Source organism: Papaver somniferum, chromosome 3 (assembly GCF_003573695.1).
Source record: "Papaver somniferum cultivar HN1 chromosome 3, ASM357369v1, whole genome shotgun sequence".
In the NCBI taxonomy this organism is placed as follows: Eukaryota; Viridiplantae; Streptophyta; class Magnoliopsida; order Ranunculales; family Papaveraceae; genus Papaver; species Papaver somniferum.
The window spans coordinates 123,574,303-123,589,632 of NC_039360.1; the positions used below are offsets into that span (position 1 = coordinate 123,574,303).

At 35.3% G+C, this 15,330-nt stretch overlaps 1 long non-coding RNA gene across 1 annotated transcript; it reads right to left on the minus strand.

Moving 5' to 3' along the window:
* Window positions 1-868: 868 nt before the first annotated feature.
* LOC113357259 lies at window positions 869-3,683 on the minus strand. Its single transcript, XR_003363543.1, has 3 exons — window positions 3,163-3,683; window positions 2,912-3,000; window positions 869-2,668 (listed from the first exon to the last, which is right to left on the minus strand). It is a non-coding gene; the product is annotated as an uncharacterized LOC113357259 (long non-coding RNA).
* Between the last annotated feature and the right edge of the window lie 11,647 nt (window positions 3,684-15,330).

The window sequence follows — 15,330 nt, forward strand, 5'->3', positions numbered from 1 at the left end:
ACTTGATATGGTAGCTCCCGCACCATAAAGGCACATAGTACTAGTTTTTCAGGATGCTACATATTTTAATTTAGTTGTAGATCGTCAATCAAAGCAAATCTATCACGTCTAGCACATCTCTAAAGGCCAAAGCAAGTTGATCATCAGGATGAGCTTTGGAATAAGTTCACTTATAGTGCCTTCAGTTCATAAAATGGTTAAAGAAAAGATCACCAAGATTCCAGATCGATACATCCGTACTAGTAGCACTTCTAATCTTAATCATGAAGATCATGACAGCCACTCCTCGGCTAAGTACACGATGCCTGTTATCAACATAGAGTGCCTCCTTTCTGGGGATTCAACATTGGCTGATTCTGAATTACAAAAACTTGACTCTGCTTGCAAAGACTGGGGCTTCTTTCAGGTATCTCATTTTAAATATTTTTAGATCTCGGCAAACTTTCAAGTGCTTTGATACTAATAATTTTCATGTACTAAATAAGAATAAATCTGTATGATCCTCCCAAATAATAATGTTATTGGTGTTTGAAGGTGGTAAATCATGGAATTAGCTCTTCACTCATTGAGAAATTAAAGTCGGAAGTACATAACTTGTTTTAACTTCCATTAGAGGAAAAAAAGAAGTTGTGGCAGAAACCGGGAGATCAAGAGGGATATGGGCACCAGTTTGTGGTTTCAGATGACCAGAAGCTTGATTGGTATGACATGTTCCTTGTAGCAACTTTACCAACTAGAATGCGGAAGGCTCATTTATTTGCCGCCATCTCGTTACCACTAAGGTATACATTTAAATAACAAGCATTCCATGGATGAATATCACGCTCACTTTTTCGATCTTGACTTTATTTTTCTCACAGGGAGGCGTTGGAGGCTTATTCGTTAGGATTAAAAAAACTGACCATGATTCTCCTTGGACAAATGTCAAAAGCTCTAAGACTAATTTCTATGGGCTAGATTGAAGCGCTAGATTGCCCAAAAAGTGTTGCAAATCAAAAAATAAGTGTTGGAAAAAAGTTAACAGTGATAGTTGATAGTTCTCTCTCCTACCAGGTGCTCGCAGTCCAACTATCAGCGAGATTGAAACGCTGAACCGTTCGACGCTCAAAAAGTGGTCTAAACGCTGAACCGTATTTCAGCGTTGGGAGAAAATTTTCTGATCTAACGGCTGAGATTTAAAGCGCCGAAGAGTTCGGCGTTATATGGTGGTCCCGCTGCTAGATTAGTCATCCCATAGGACTTAGGAGGTTGCCCATGCTGACGTGGATGGCCAATCTATGAGCAAAATATCTAGCCCATAAGACTAAGCTTAAACATGGACTCTAACGAGATGATAGATTTATTTAATGACTGTTGGCAAAGAATGAGGTTGAGTTACTATCCTCCTTGCCCAAAACCAGAGCAGGTATTAGGTGCATCACCACACTCGGATGCTTGTGCTTTGACGATTCTTCTACAAATTAACGAAACAGATGGGCTTCAAATCCGTAAAGATGGAAAATGGCTTCTAGAGAAACCCCTCCTTCATGCTTTTATCGTCAATGTTGGAGACATGATTGAGGTACTACTATTCCCTTCTTCTTTTTTGTTTATTTCTTTTAATTCAAATTTGCAAGCACAATGTTTCGTTACATCTAACTAGAACCACAAAGTCTTTCCCTAATATTTCTTTTAATTAAAATTAATTATCGTGCCCGTGCGTTGCACGGCCCAAGAAGTTTTGCAGAGCAAATTACGTATTAGTGATGGTAATTGTTTTGGAGTTCAAAATTTGAGAAATATAGACAATAAAAATAGTAAAATACTAAAAAATGATAATGTTAAAAGTAGTCAATTAATAAAATTAAAAACAGGGAATAATAAAATTAATTAAAAATAATCAAAACTAACATGAATTTTTTTTTATTGTAATTCTAAAAAAAAAGGATTTCTCTTCAAGCCTTGTTGTTAGATTGCACAACTACTAATTTGTTGTCTTTTTCTGTTTCACGGGTTATGGGAATAATTTCCTCATCAGAATTCGTTAGTATGATTTTCTTGCCTAGAGCGCGAGTATTTATTAGTAATTTTCGAAAGAAGTATGATGTTATGAAATTACACGGTGACAATTCTAGGTTCTTTGTTGTACACTTTAATTCTAATTATTACTGAACAAATGTCAAAACATGTATTCATTTCATAACACACAATAATTTCATTAAATTTTCCTTGCAAAAAGTGTAATCTGAATCAGAGGTCTAGTCACTGGAGACACATGATCCTACAATATCCTTTCACCGCAGGTGTCAGACCTTAAATTAAAGCTAGAGCAACTTCTACTATTGTACCCAGAGATAGTTGAGAATCAAATCCTTTAATTATATACATAACCATCAAGTTGTCTTACAAATGCTTCAACTTCCTCCCATTCCATCCCTAAAACACATCCCGAGATAATTTACACAATCATAGACAAAAGTATGTAGAACCATACATGACCACTTACCACTTCCTTAAATATTAGGAGACCTAAAAGTTTATGATGGAACCTGATAGTGCAAAAATTAAAAGTATGAAATGTACGGATCAACTTATTCATCTTCAATTCAGTTCCATTCCTTCCCAATTTCTCCAAAGGAGCTGCTGCCACCTACCTAAACACGACAATAGACACCAAAAGAGCTGCCACCTGCCAAAACACAAACAGTTTTCTGAACTTTTTACTGTGTCCTGAAAATAATGCGTATTCATCATACCTTGCACCAGTAAATACGATGCTAACTTCCACACACATCACCAAGCAAAGGCACAACAATCAGGTTGGATGAAGGCATAGTGACACTTATATAAAATCTTCACAACATTTATCTCTCTGTAAATAGTCTTATCAAGTTCCTGGCTATCATTAGAAATTTATCTAATTAAAATATACCTATAATGCAGTAGGGGTCATAGCCTCCGTCAACATACATACCGCTAGGGATGGTTTAACAGCAAACCCCCATACTTTATATAGTGTACCTGTAGATCACATGAATCACAGATATGGTCAAGGATCCTTCAAGATCACCTTCCTTTTCTTTAGGAACACATTTTAATTTGATCAGAGTCAAAAAAAAAAAAAAAAAAAAAAAAAAAAAAAAAAAAAAAAAAAAAAAAAAAAAAAAAAAAGTGTTTCCGCACCATTAGTTACATCCATCTCTTCCTTCTATGCGGGATCGAATTCAATTTCATACAACAATTAAACACATCTTACTCATACACGATTAAATTTATATTACCCCTTGAATTAATCTCAGCAACAAATAAAGCGAAACAATTAAAATATTTCTTTTTAAAAAAAACGGAAGATGCGATTGAAATTGAAGAAAGACAGAGAGAGAATATACAATGGAAAAGAGGAAGATGGCTTCATTGATTTTCCATCGTTCCGAAGATTTTAGTTGAAATAGAAGAATATAGGGTTTGTGTAAACTCGTATTCTACAACCAGGGAGGAGAGATGGGAGTAATTAGGGGAATGAAAGTTAGATTAAGCTCTCTATATCATTAGCCTTGAAGGTAAGCACCGCCCCCGCATATTTCTACAAGTTTCGTTATGGTCTCAAACAAGTCCAATTTTGTGCACACTTTTTTAAAGAGTACTGTGCACAAAACAAATAGATCCTATTGATCGGTATTAACTAATTGTGAACTATTTATTAATTTTTATATTATATTTTATTTTATTCAATTAGAATCCAAAATTGGTAAATATTAATATTTACTACTCTCTCCGTCCCTAATTAGATGACCTAGTTGTAGTTTGCACAATTTTTAAGACAAGAATATTAGTAAAACTTAAAAATGATTTATCTCTTAAACTATATTACGGTTTTTCGTAAACTTTATACCGTTGAAAAGCATTTTAAAACACCTATGTAACGAATATAGACATAACTATCAAATTATACATATTTCTTATAGTAACAAAAATAGGTCATCTATTTATGGGACAAAACTTAAAACCAAATAGATCATCTAATTAGGGACAGAGGGAGTATAATATACAGGAATTACAAAACAGAAAATAGGTGCTTCTAAATCAATGGTTTGTTTTCTAATTAATGGGCTAATTGTTGACAAACGAATTATCAATGATTTGTTTCCTAATGGGCTAATTGTCATTTGATCTTGACAAATGAATTAAGTGATTTAGTTAGTACTCTAAACATTAGAAAGATTATAATTATTATTTTTGATCATCGAGATTATCAGTGTTAAGGAAAGATATATATATTTTTTTTAATCATCAGTAAGATAATCAACTGTTAGTAAGATTATCATTTTTTTTTTCTTGTCATCAGTAAGATTATCAACTGCCACAACATGCATAGTACAGTTAGGTCATCTTTTTTGTTCATCTTCGAGTCATATTCCCGAGCATCAAGGTGCCTTATGGAGTTGAAACACCGATATGCTCGGAAATAATTCAATTATTCATGTCATTTTACATTGAAAGATGATCAATGTAAGCAACTTCGTAGCCCAACTCTAATAAAAAAAAAATTCATAGCTAGACCAACTGTTTTAGGTATCTGATATGGTAGCAAACTAAAGAAAGGAACGGGAATCTAATTACCTATTTCTTATTTTGTAATTTAAGATATATATCAGTTGCCATTTTTCGATTTCAATTGAATTGAGATGAAAATAAAATAATAAAATAATAATTAGTAGACGATTATTTTAAACAAAATTAGTGATAAAATCCATAGGTGAACAAACTAGTGATAAGAAAAAACCGGTCATATTATTTTTAACAAATAACAACCGTTTCAAACAAAACTGGGACAAAAACCCCAGTTCAAATAAAAATTTTAAAATTCAGTTTTTATTTGATTTCTAAATTCCAAAATTAACCTTCCGCATATAAAAACACTTTCAAAGGAAAGTTTGGCGGAAACAAGAAAGTAAAAACGATTTTTTTCTCTCTGAACCGAACAAATCAGATTCAGAAAAAGTGTGATTCTTCTTTCCTAGTTTTCTTCGTTCTTTTCGTTTCAATTCAAAGATTCGTCATCGTCTTCTCCCAATTTCAATTCAAAAATTGAGAGAGCAATTTTAGGTTTGTTTGATTGAAGAACCGGAAGAGAAGCTACAAGTTTTGAGATCTGTTTATTCGAGATACGTAGAAGAATCCAATTCAGTTGTTCGAAGAAGAGAAGATAAACGTGGTTGTTCGAAGAAGAGAAGAATCCAATTCGTTATTCGAGATCTGGTTGCAATTCAGTTTAGCTGAAATCATATTTCCGCTTTTCAAGTTGAAATTGAATCTCGAATTGAAGAATCCAGCTGAACAATCAATCAACTTCGTGTTGATCATCTTCGTCTTCATATTAATCTTCGTCTTCAAGGAATCAATCAACTTTTCAGGTATTCAATTCTCTTTTTTGTGTTGATTTTTGATTTGTTTTTGTGAATTTGCTAGTCACTCTTGTCGAATAAACTGAATTGATGTTAGCATATGATTTTTTATGTTTGTGTTGATGTTCTTATGAAGGATTCCATCTCTTTGGTACTGTTTTTCAAAAAAAAAATTTGTTGATATTCACATCTGGTGAAACTGTTTTTGGTTTCATCGTTTTGTTCTGTAGATTATGGATTCTGTTCTCGCACTTGTATGTCACAAAGAAGATTGTTTAACTTTTTGTATTGGCCTCCAAGAGTCTTTTGCTAATTTGAAGACTAGTATATGCTCAAGTTGGTGTGAATTCTCTCCTTCTTCTATGGAAATTTTTCACATGGTTGATGATCAGCAAAAGGTCATTCATTCTGATTTTGATCTTCAATGTTTGGCTCTATTTAGTCTGTATAATAAAGAAGGGATTATGGAGTTACACGTAAGTCACAAAGCTGAGAGTTATGGTTCAATAAGTTCAGGAATTATAGCTTTTGATGACCAGCCACAGAGTTTTGGAATTATACCTTTTGAGAAGCCACAGACTGATTATGATGTTCCAGATAAAATTAAGGAACCGTTGAAGTCTTCTCACTGGTTACATCTTTTTCAAGGAGTTGAACAGTTGTTTCCGGGAGGTGTTGAACAAGTTCGTTGTGATTTACAGAAGTATCACGCAGCAGCTGGTTATGAATACACGGTATATAGGAATGAGAAGTTGAGGATTGGTGCACGTTGTGCTAATAAGAACAAAGAGGAGAAATGTGATTGGCATTTATATGTTGTGTCTGTTGATGGTGTTGTAGGAAGTCCTTTTATTATCAAGGAACTAAATAATCAACATACTTGTGTTGGTGGATTTGTTAACATGCCACGGATATCGAAGAAACTAGTTAGTAGCTTGATTATTGATGAAATTAAACAGGATCCTAATAAGAAAACTAAGCATATTATGGAATCTTTTACGAGAGACTTCGGCTTTGACATTAGTCGTTATTATGCATACGCAGGGAAGAAGCATGCACTGAATACTTTATGGGGAGAGAACGAGAAATATTTTATGTTCTTGAACTGGTATAAAAACAAGTTGATTGAAACCAATCCTGGTTCTCACGTGGTTTTGGAAGTTGAAGAAGGGACCCATAAATTTCAGAGGATGTTTATCTGTTTTGAAGCTTGTAGTCGTGGATTCAATTTCTGTCGTCCTGTATTATTCGTTGATGCGGCTCACTTGAAAAGCAAGTACCTTGGTCATATGATGGCAGCAACAGGTCTAACCGGAAATGATGGTAAGGTTTTCATCATTTTTTTATGTTGGTTTCATCATTTTTTATGTTGGTTTCATCATTTTTTTATGTTTGGTTTTCATCACATCTTATGCTTGTGTTATGCTTTCTGTTCATGTTACAAAAATCTTCCCTCTTGCTTATGGTGTGGTTTCATCGGAGAATGAAGCGAACTGGAAATGGTTTTTGGATAATTTGAAGAAAGTCCTTTCTCCTTTGCGACCAAAGCTTACTTTTGTGAGTGATCGAGGTATTGGATTGGTAACTCAAATTCCTATTGTTTTTCCTGAGGCTTTTCATGGTTGGTGCTACTGGCATATGGAATGCAATATCAATACATGCTTACCAAAGAGTTGCAAAGTTTATAACAAATATGTATTGGGACTGTTTAAGAAATGTGCGTATGCTTCTACTCATAAAGAATTTACATAGAATTGGGATAAGTTGAGGAAGGTTGAAAATCAGAAGTTACAAGACTATCTAAGTAAAGCTCCTCTTGATAAATGGGCAAGTTTTTTCTTCAAGGGTTGACGATATGGTAGGTTGTGTTCAAATATTGCTGAGAGTTTCAATGGTTCGGTCGTTGAAGAGAGAGAGAAGCCTATAGCCATGTTGGTTGATGAGATCAGGGTGAAGGTAATGGACCAAATGTGTAAAAGTCGCGAGGACTCTGCTAACTTAATGAAATGGCGTCAAACTCTATGTCCAGAATATGAAGCTCTGCTCCACGACAACAAGATGCATGGCTGTAACTACCCAGTCACCAAGTCGTCGGAATATGTGTTTGAAGTTCATGCTTCATTAACACAGACTGTCGATTTGAAAAGAAGAACATGTTCTTGCAACCGTTGGCGTATTGACGGTTTCCCGTGTGCCCATGTTGTCCGTTGCATCATGGTGAATGGAGAAGATCCTTACAAGTATGTTGAGCACTAATTTACAGTAAAGTTCTACCAAGAATCGTATAAACATGCAATCAATCTTGTTCCCACAGTCGAAAAGCCCGTGACAGTGTCGCCGAAATCGCTGGTTTTTGGTCCGAATAATGGACCACAGCCAGGACGTCCATCGAAGAAGAAGAGGATTCCTAATACAGGTTCAGTTTCCAATAAGAAGTTGAGAACCCGTGGTTCCTGCAAGGTTTTGACCACCCATAATAAACGGACATGCCCTTCTCGTCAGATTTCATGAGAACTTGTAGTCATTTCGACTACAAGTCATCGAATTTCACTCTTAGTTTCGTTTGCTAGACTACAATATGTGTTTCATCTACTATTTCAGATTTTTGTTTTAGAAGTTAATGTGCTGTAGGTGTTTTCATTTTATAATTTGTCTAAGAATAATAAGTTTGATTAAGTTTAAGTTTTTCAGAATTTTTACAGGCCTTTATAGTTTGGTGTAACCGAATCAGGTTTCATCATTTTTTTGATGAAACCAGAAAGGGTTTCATCTTTTTGGTGGAACCATTGTTTTACTGTCACTTTTTCTTCTATATTTTTTGACAACACAGTAGATGATGTTTTGTCTACTGTTTATTGGTGCCGCAAATATATGACACATCATTTATGGATAGTTTTTATAAAAATGAGACATCATATTTCTGTAGACATAAGCTTTTAAGGAAATACAACTGAAATAGCACGAAATCGTTTTTTATATAAACTGTAACCATTTCACAAGTACTTTAAACTTCAACTAAAACTTGAATCTGCAAGAAACTGTATGTCAAGGAGTATCATCATTACAATAACCATTTCAAAAGTAATTTAAACTTCAACTAAAACTGAATGTTCAATAGGACGGGCACGACATGCGAGTATTATTCTATATTGTCAAGGAGTATCTTCAACGCCAACTTTGGTCTCATATTATGCACCTTTTCTCGTATATCATCTGTAGACATGTTTCCTTTCAAGAGGCTCTTCATGTAATAGCAAACATGCAGGCCACAATCGTTCCTGAAAAACCAAAACAATGTCTCAATTGTTACAAAGTGACTAGCTGAGAGTGTTCTGATATTAGTAGCTATATGTAAAGCATTCGGTTACAAGTGATGTAATGATTTCAAGCATATGCATATGTGAACTATAAACTTCCAAACATAACTTACCCTATTTTTCACAACATGTAGGGTTGTGCAAAGAGTATGTTGTTGGCTGACTTGCCTGCTGATCACAGGGGAGCTTTGCGTCGTGCTGTGCAAATGCTGATACTATACGTTGTTTCATGCTTTCAGCACTTTTTCTGCATTCCTCTCCCGTGGAAGCCAAGGAGTTGTAGTGATAAAATTCCCCGGTTTCAAAATCAAAAGAAGCAATGTCCAATGGTTTACATCTCCAAGTGATGTCAGCAACGGAACGAACAAAAACCGCACGCTATAATCCATTTTGTCGATGAAGCCTTCTATTACAGCACCACATTTCTTTCCTAATGAGTGACATGTCTGAAACAAAAACCAGATAAACTCCTTAATTAGTTACAGACATGCAAGTTTGATGAAACCAAACTTGTTCCATCAAAATTAACCATATAAACAACATCATTTTTTGTTTTCCACAACTATTTTTTATGCCAAAAAATTTACATTAAAGAATTTCAGAGTAAACTTACATAGGCAAATGTGCTTAGAAACACAGCTCTCTGGTACTTTGGAGAACCATCTTGTTTCAACTCATTTTTTTTGATGTTGTTTTGCAGCTTCAAAATGTAGAACTCTATGATGTCTCCTGCGACGTCACCCTTCTCATCAAATTATCCATCATCTTCCCCGATATATGTAATTGAAGATTTAAATGCTCCCACGCCGTTGACCTGTTAATTTTATTTTTTAAAAAGCTAGTCAATGATGGATAAAAAAGGAGAAACAATGCATAACTTGGAACAAAATTTTGATGAAACCAGTCTTGGTTACATCAGTTATTTCCCACTTACCTTTCATTGTTCTTTCTGAAAAAAGTGGTCACGAGGGGTTTCTCATTTCTGTTGAGTACTTTCAAGATCTTCAAGTTATCAACTGGTTTCAACTTCACCCCCTGTACTTTGCACCTCCTTGTTCTCCTTGCACTTACGAGCTGTAACCTTTCTTTTTTTTCACACTGGTGTTGTAATCCTGCATTCTGATAGGTGGAACCAAATTCCTTCTGTCTTCCCTCATTCTTGTAACCATGTTACTCATCCTTTGCAGCACTGAGTTCTCCCTGTCCTTTCTCTTGACTGTCACACTGCGACAGTCCTAAATCAAATCCAGGTTGTTCATTTCTAACTCAAGTAAATCATTCGCCATCTTTACAGCTGGGTAGTAGTATACGCTTCCAACATTTGGCTTTGACGACAACCTTTCTTATTGTATTCGGATTCCATTTTCCTGATAACATCTTCATCAATTACAAATTGAGTTTCGTTTTCTTCTTGTTCAATAATTTGCTTCGACGAAGAAGCTTTCTTCATTTCAGATTCCACTCGCTTTGCCACCTTGATATCCTCAACGGTATTTGGAGTCAACTCAGTACCCTCTCCTTCTTGTTCATCATTGGTGACTGGCATCGATGAAGAAGCTTTGCTCATTTCAGATTCAACCTGCTCTGCCACCTTGATGTCCTCGATAGTATTCGGAGTCAACTCAGTACCATCTCCTTCTTGTTCTTCCTCGGTGACTGGCTTCGATGAAGTAGATTTATCCATTTCAGATTCAACCCGCTCGGCCACCTTGATATCCTCGATAGTATTTGGATTCAACTCAGTACCATCTTCTTCTTGTTCATCATCGGTGACTGTCTTCGACGAAGAAGATATGACCTGCTCTTGTTCAGATTCTTGTTCATATTCTTGTTGATCTATCATGTTAACATCCCTTGTTATCACCTGCAATATTAAGATACCTAAGTCATTTTATTTTTCATCTTCTTGTGTCAAAACCTAATGCTGTAAAAATCTAAAACTTCTGAAAGAACAAAAAGAACTGGCCAATTCATCAAACAAACATTAACTTGAAATGATGAAACCAAAAAAATGATGAAATGTATAAGAAAAATGTAATCATATGCGAGTAATTCAATTGTTACTAATAAAAATCAAATCTATCTTTGTTCCAGTTGTTGTTCCCTGTCCTCGGCATCATATTTTGCCAGCAGTGATTCTTCTTCTTCAGAAAGAACATATGTAGCATTGGTCCTAAGATTTTAAATCAATGCTCGCGCAAATTGGTATTTGGCTTTGAAGGATTTAGCTTCACTGCTAGCACCAACATTTTCTTCAACTGGCACTTCATTTTCTTCATCTTGCACTTTAACCGGCACTTCATTTTTTTCATCTGGCACAACAATTTCCACTTCATCTACGGGATCATCCAAGCGCATTTCTGATTCATCATACTAAAGCAAGAATGATCCCTTTCGGTGACCGATATTCTCCTGCAGTACACGAGAAAAATTGGTTTCAGCTAAAAAATTTGATGAATCCAAAACTGGTTTCATCAAAAAAGTAAATCTGAACAAGAAAATATTTACCAAAATTCGTTTAAAATAAAACAAACAACATACCAAGCATAGCATTTTTAATGGTAACGAGTAATGGTAACAACTCATATCAATAATCTAATAAAACCCTCGAAGATTTCGAATATTGTCTAACAAAAATATCAAATAAAACCCTCAAAGTTATCTAAGAAACAAAAATTCAGCTAGAATTTTTGATGAAACCAAAATTGGTTCCATCAGAAAAGTAAATCTTATAAGTAAATATTTACCTTAGACCAAAGTTCTGTTTTTTCTTCAAGATTCTCGAAGTTAGACAATACTTGTTTGCAGATGTTGCTAAGGTTCCATCTAGAAAATCTCGGATACTTGTCTAGCCCATCCTTTCTTTTTGCAATCTTTGTCATCTCTGCCAACCAATACTGCAAAAAAAAAAAAAACAACAACCAATATTCAAATTAATCATCAAAAACAAGTCGCTTATTAATCAACAACCAATATTGAAAAAAAAATACTAACTTATGAAAAAAAGAAAAAAATCTTAACTTACCAGAGGGTATATTATGCAACCAACAACATTTTCTACGTCTGTTCTGTTTGTCATTATCGAATCAAGTACATAGTCATGGAAGACTTCCGGCCAGCACACCTTGTTTATATCAAACACCATATACAAGTACTTTGCTGCGAGAGTCTTCCCACATTTGTTAGGGAAAAATACTGAAACCAACAGAAACATTACGAAAAACTTGACAAAGTCATCCGCTCTGGTTTCATCCTTTGCGGCTTCCAGCATACGCTTTTCAATATCGTTTTTTTTCGTCTTTTTATTTCCACCAAAATAATTAGCCACAAAGACGTTAACCTTTTTAACCAGATCTTCATCAATGTCGTATGCTTCTACATAATTTACCATTTGGAAACCAAAAGTCACAGCAAAATGTTCGGGAATTGTCCGCAAAGTCATTTTCCTTGATCTTGCTAATTTGAAACAATATGGGAGCTTACCATCAAGTCTGTTTTCAATTGTACTTAAAAACATTATTACTGCTTTTGTCTTTTTGATGATCTCATCTTTGTTCATCACGCCATCATAGAACGGCTCAAAGAAACGCCAGAAAGGACATGATTTAAGAGCTTTCAAATGCAGTTGCTTGTTTTTTTATCAACGCCTTAATTTTCACTGCTAGTTCGCACAAATGATGCAATGAGCACCTGTATGGTTCTGTATCTCTTTTTTTACCTATTGTGAAACCAAAATTAAACCATAAGAGAATAATAAATAATAATGATGAAACCATAAGACATACACTTGTAATGATGAAACCATAAGCACGAACAAAGTGATGAAACCATAAGCATAATTGAAACTTGTATGAAACCATAAGATTACGTAACATAGCGCCAATATCCACAGTTTGAATTCAAATCAACAGCCAATAACAACTCTAGGAGTAAACCAATAACTAAAAATGATAAAACCAATTTTGGGTTTCATCAAGAAACAGAAAATGAAATCTGGTTTCATCGCAAATCTGTTACATCATTCTTGCAAACCTAAACCTAACAAATGAAAAGTGATGAAACCAAAAATGGTTTCATCAAAAAGACCATATTATTATGATGTAACAGATTAACAATTGGTGGAACCAATTTACCAATTGGTTGTAAAATGATGAAACCCAGAATGGTTTCATAAAAAAAGAAGATTATACTTTGGTTTCATCAAATAAACAACAAATGAAATATGGTTTCATCAAATAGAAAAAAAAAATATCTGGTTGCATCAAATATACAAACAATTGAAATCTGTTTTCATTTGGTTACATCAAACAAACTGAAACCTAAACCTAAATGTAGATGGGGAAAAACGATTTGCTGGTTTTTAAGGAATTGAGGAGACGACCGTACGGAGGAGACTCCTCGAACCGAGCGAAATGTTAAACCTCACACAGATGCACCGCTGCAAAGGGGGTGCTTTAGATTCCAGAGATCAATCTGTAGTACTCCGGCCTAAATCAAGACAATGACCGTTCCAGAGTAAATTCGGTCACAAGAGAGGATGAGTTGATCTGTAGGAGGGAAGCTGGGAAATGTGTGGAATCAATGGTAATCAAAGATTGTGGGTGTGTGAATTCTGAATATGATAAACTCTGAATGATTGAAATTGCTCAATTGAGAGTAGTTGCTCAATTGATGAGTTGATGATCTCGTGTTATCGATGAGACATGAGATTGATGATACTGTTGATGCTGATCATTCAATCATGATTCAGAGACTTATTTATATTGTTGGAATTTTAGACACCATGATCCCATGAAGTGTGGCAGTTGATGGAATCAAGGAGTGGGGAAGTGGATATCGTGTTTGAAACCAGTTGCTCAACGTGTGGAGACTTGGTCGATTTTCCACCCACTACCTTGTGAATTCCTTCAACTGACTTCACAACTTTCTCACATTCCATCGTGTGTTTGAACACACGTGCCGTAGACCGCCAGACCAAAACCCTAAGTGATATCCCCCCAAGTGACACGATTGACGTCTCCTGGTTTGTTAGTCAATTGATGACTTCGTGGTTTGATGGGACGATGAGTCCATGTAGTTGCTGAGTGTCGAACATGATGTTTTGAAACTCATGAATTGAACATGTCATGAGATAGAGGTATAATTCTTACGATGAAGTGAGCAAGTATTGCTCATTCGGTGGATCGTTGAATATTGATTGTTGAACCAATATTCCTTGGTTTGAGCAAATATTTATCATCTGAGAAAGTGTTGCTCATGTGATGAATTGTTGAATATTTGATCGTATGAGCATGTGTTGCTCATCTGATGGATTATTGGCAGCGTACCAAAAATATTAATTAGAATACTGGTCGTTGAACCGAGCGTAATTAATAAAATTAATGACCATGAGGCCGTCGTAAAATTATTAAGGTCGGAATCTGGAATGATGATCCTTGGATTCAGAAACCCTAATCAATTCATGGTTCGTCAGAAGTTTAACCATGGGACGAAGGAGGGAGCGACTACATGGGACCGTGATCAACCATGTAGTGTCCATATGCTCATGTGAGCAAATACGAAGAACTCCTGAAGAGTTGACGATTTGTTGGTGTAAGAATGATTAAATGCTGGCTTAATCATTTATTCAAAAATGCTCGTCTGAGCCTTAGGTGAGAAAACCTAATTAATTATGACGGAGTGAGGGACCGACCATGGAGTCATGAAACCGTCCCTGGGTTGTCACGTGAACGCCTGACGATCACTTCATGAAAATCCAAAGTGTTTGGAAGAGTTTTGGACCTAATACGAGCAATTGTGCAAATTAGGTCAAAATTGTTAAAATTGATGGGACCGGCTTCCTGAGCCAAAGAGCCAATCTTAGTCGGTCAAGATAGCGTGCTCGTGTCCCCAAGGCGTCCGCGTCTCAGTCCTGAGAATTTTGATATTTTCTGGCGTGCAATTGAGCATCCATTCGAGAAAATATGCCAAAATTAGGGTTTCGAGGAAACTGAGGAAAACACCATGAGATGATGAAAAATAATTATAAAATAAGGAATGAGGAGGCGTGGGACCACCGTGGTCAAGGTATGGTCGGCCGGTCGTGACCACGGTCCCGTAGTGCCTTTTCCTTAATTTTATAATATTTTGATGATTTTATGAAAAATTCATGAATTTTGAGAAATTTGATGAATTTAGGGAGTTTCCATGAATTGAAGGAGTTTTCATGAGTTCATGGAAGCAAAATATTAAAATAATAAAAACACGGGCGTGTGGGACCATGGCGGCATGGTCGGCCGGCTATGGACCGGTCCCATGAGTTTTTCATAATTTTTTAATATTTTTAGGTATTTTTGATGATTTGAGGGATTTTTTCTTAATTTGAGAGAAATACCATAAAATCAAGGAATTTGATGAATTTAAGGAAAAATAGGATAAATAATAATAAAATAATAAAGCAAAGGGCGTGTGGGACCGGCTAGGGCATGACCGGCCGGCTAGTGGCCCGGTCCCACAAGTTTTCATAATTTTATTTTATTTTATTATTATATGATGATTTGTGCAAAAAATACCATGAAATCAAGGAGTTTTTTCATGAAATTAGAGAAATAATAATAATAATAATAATAATAATAATAATAACGGGCCCC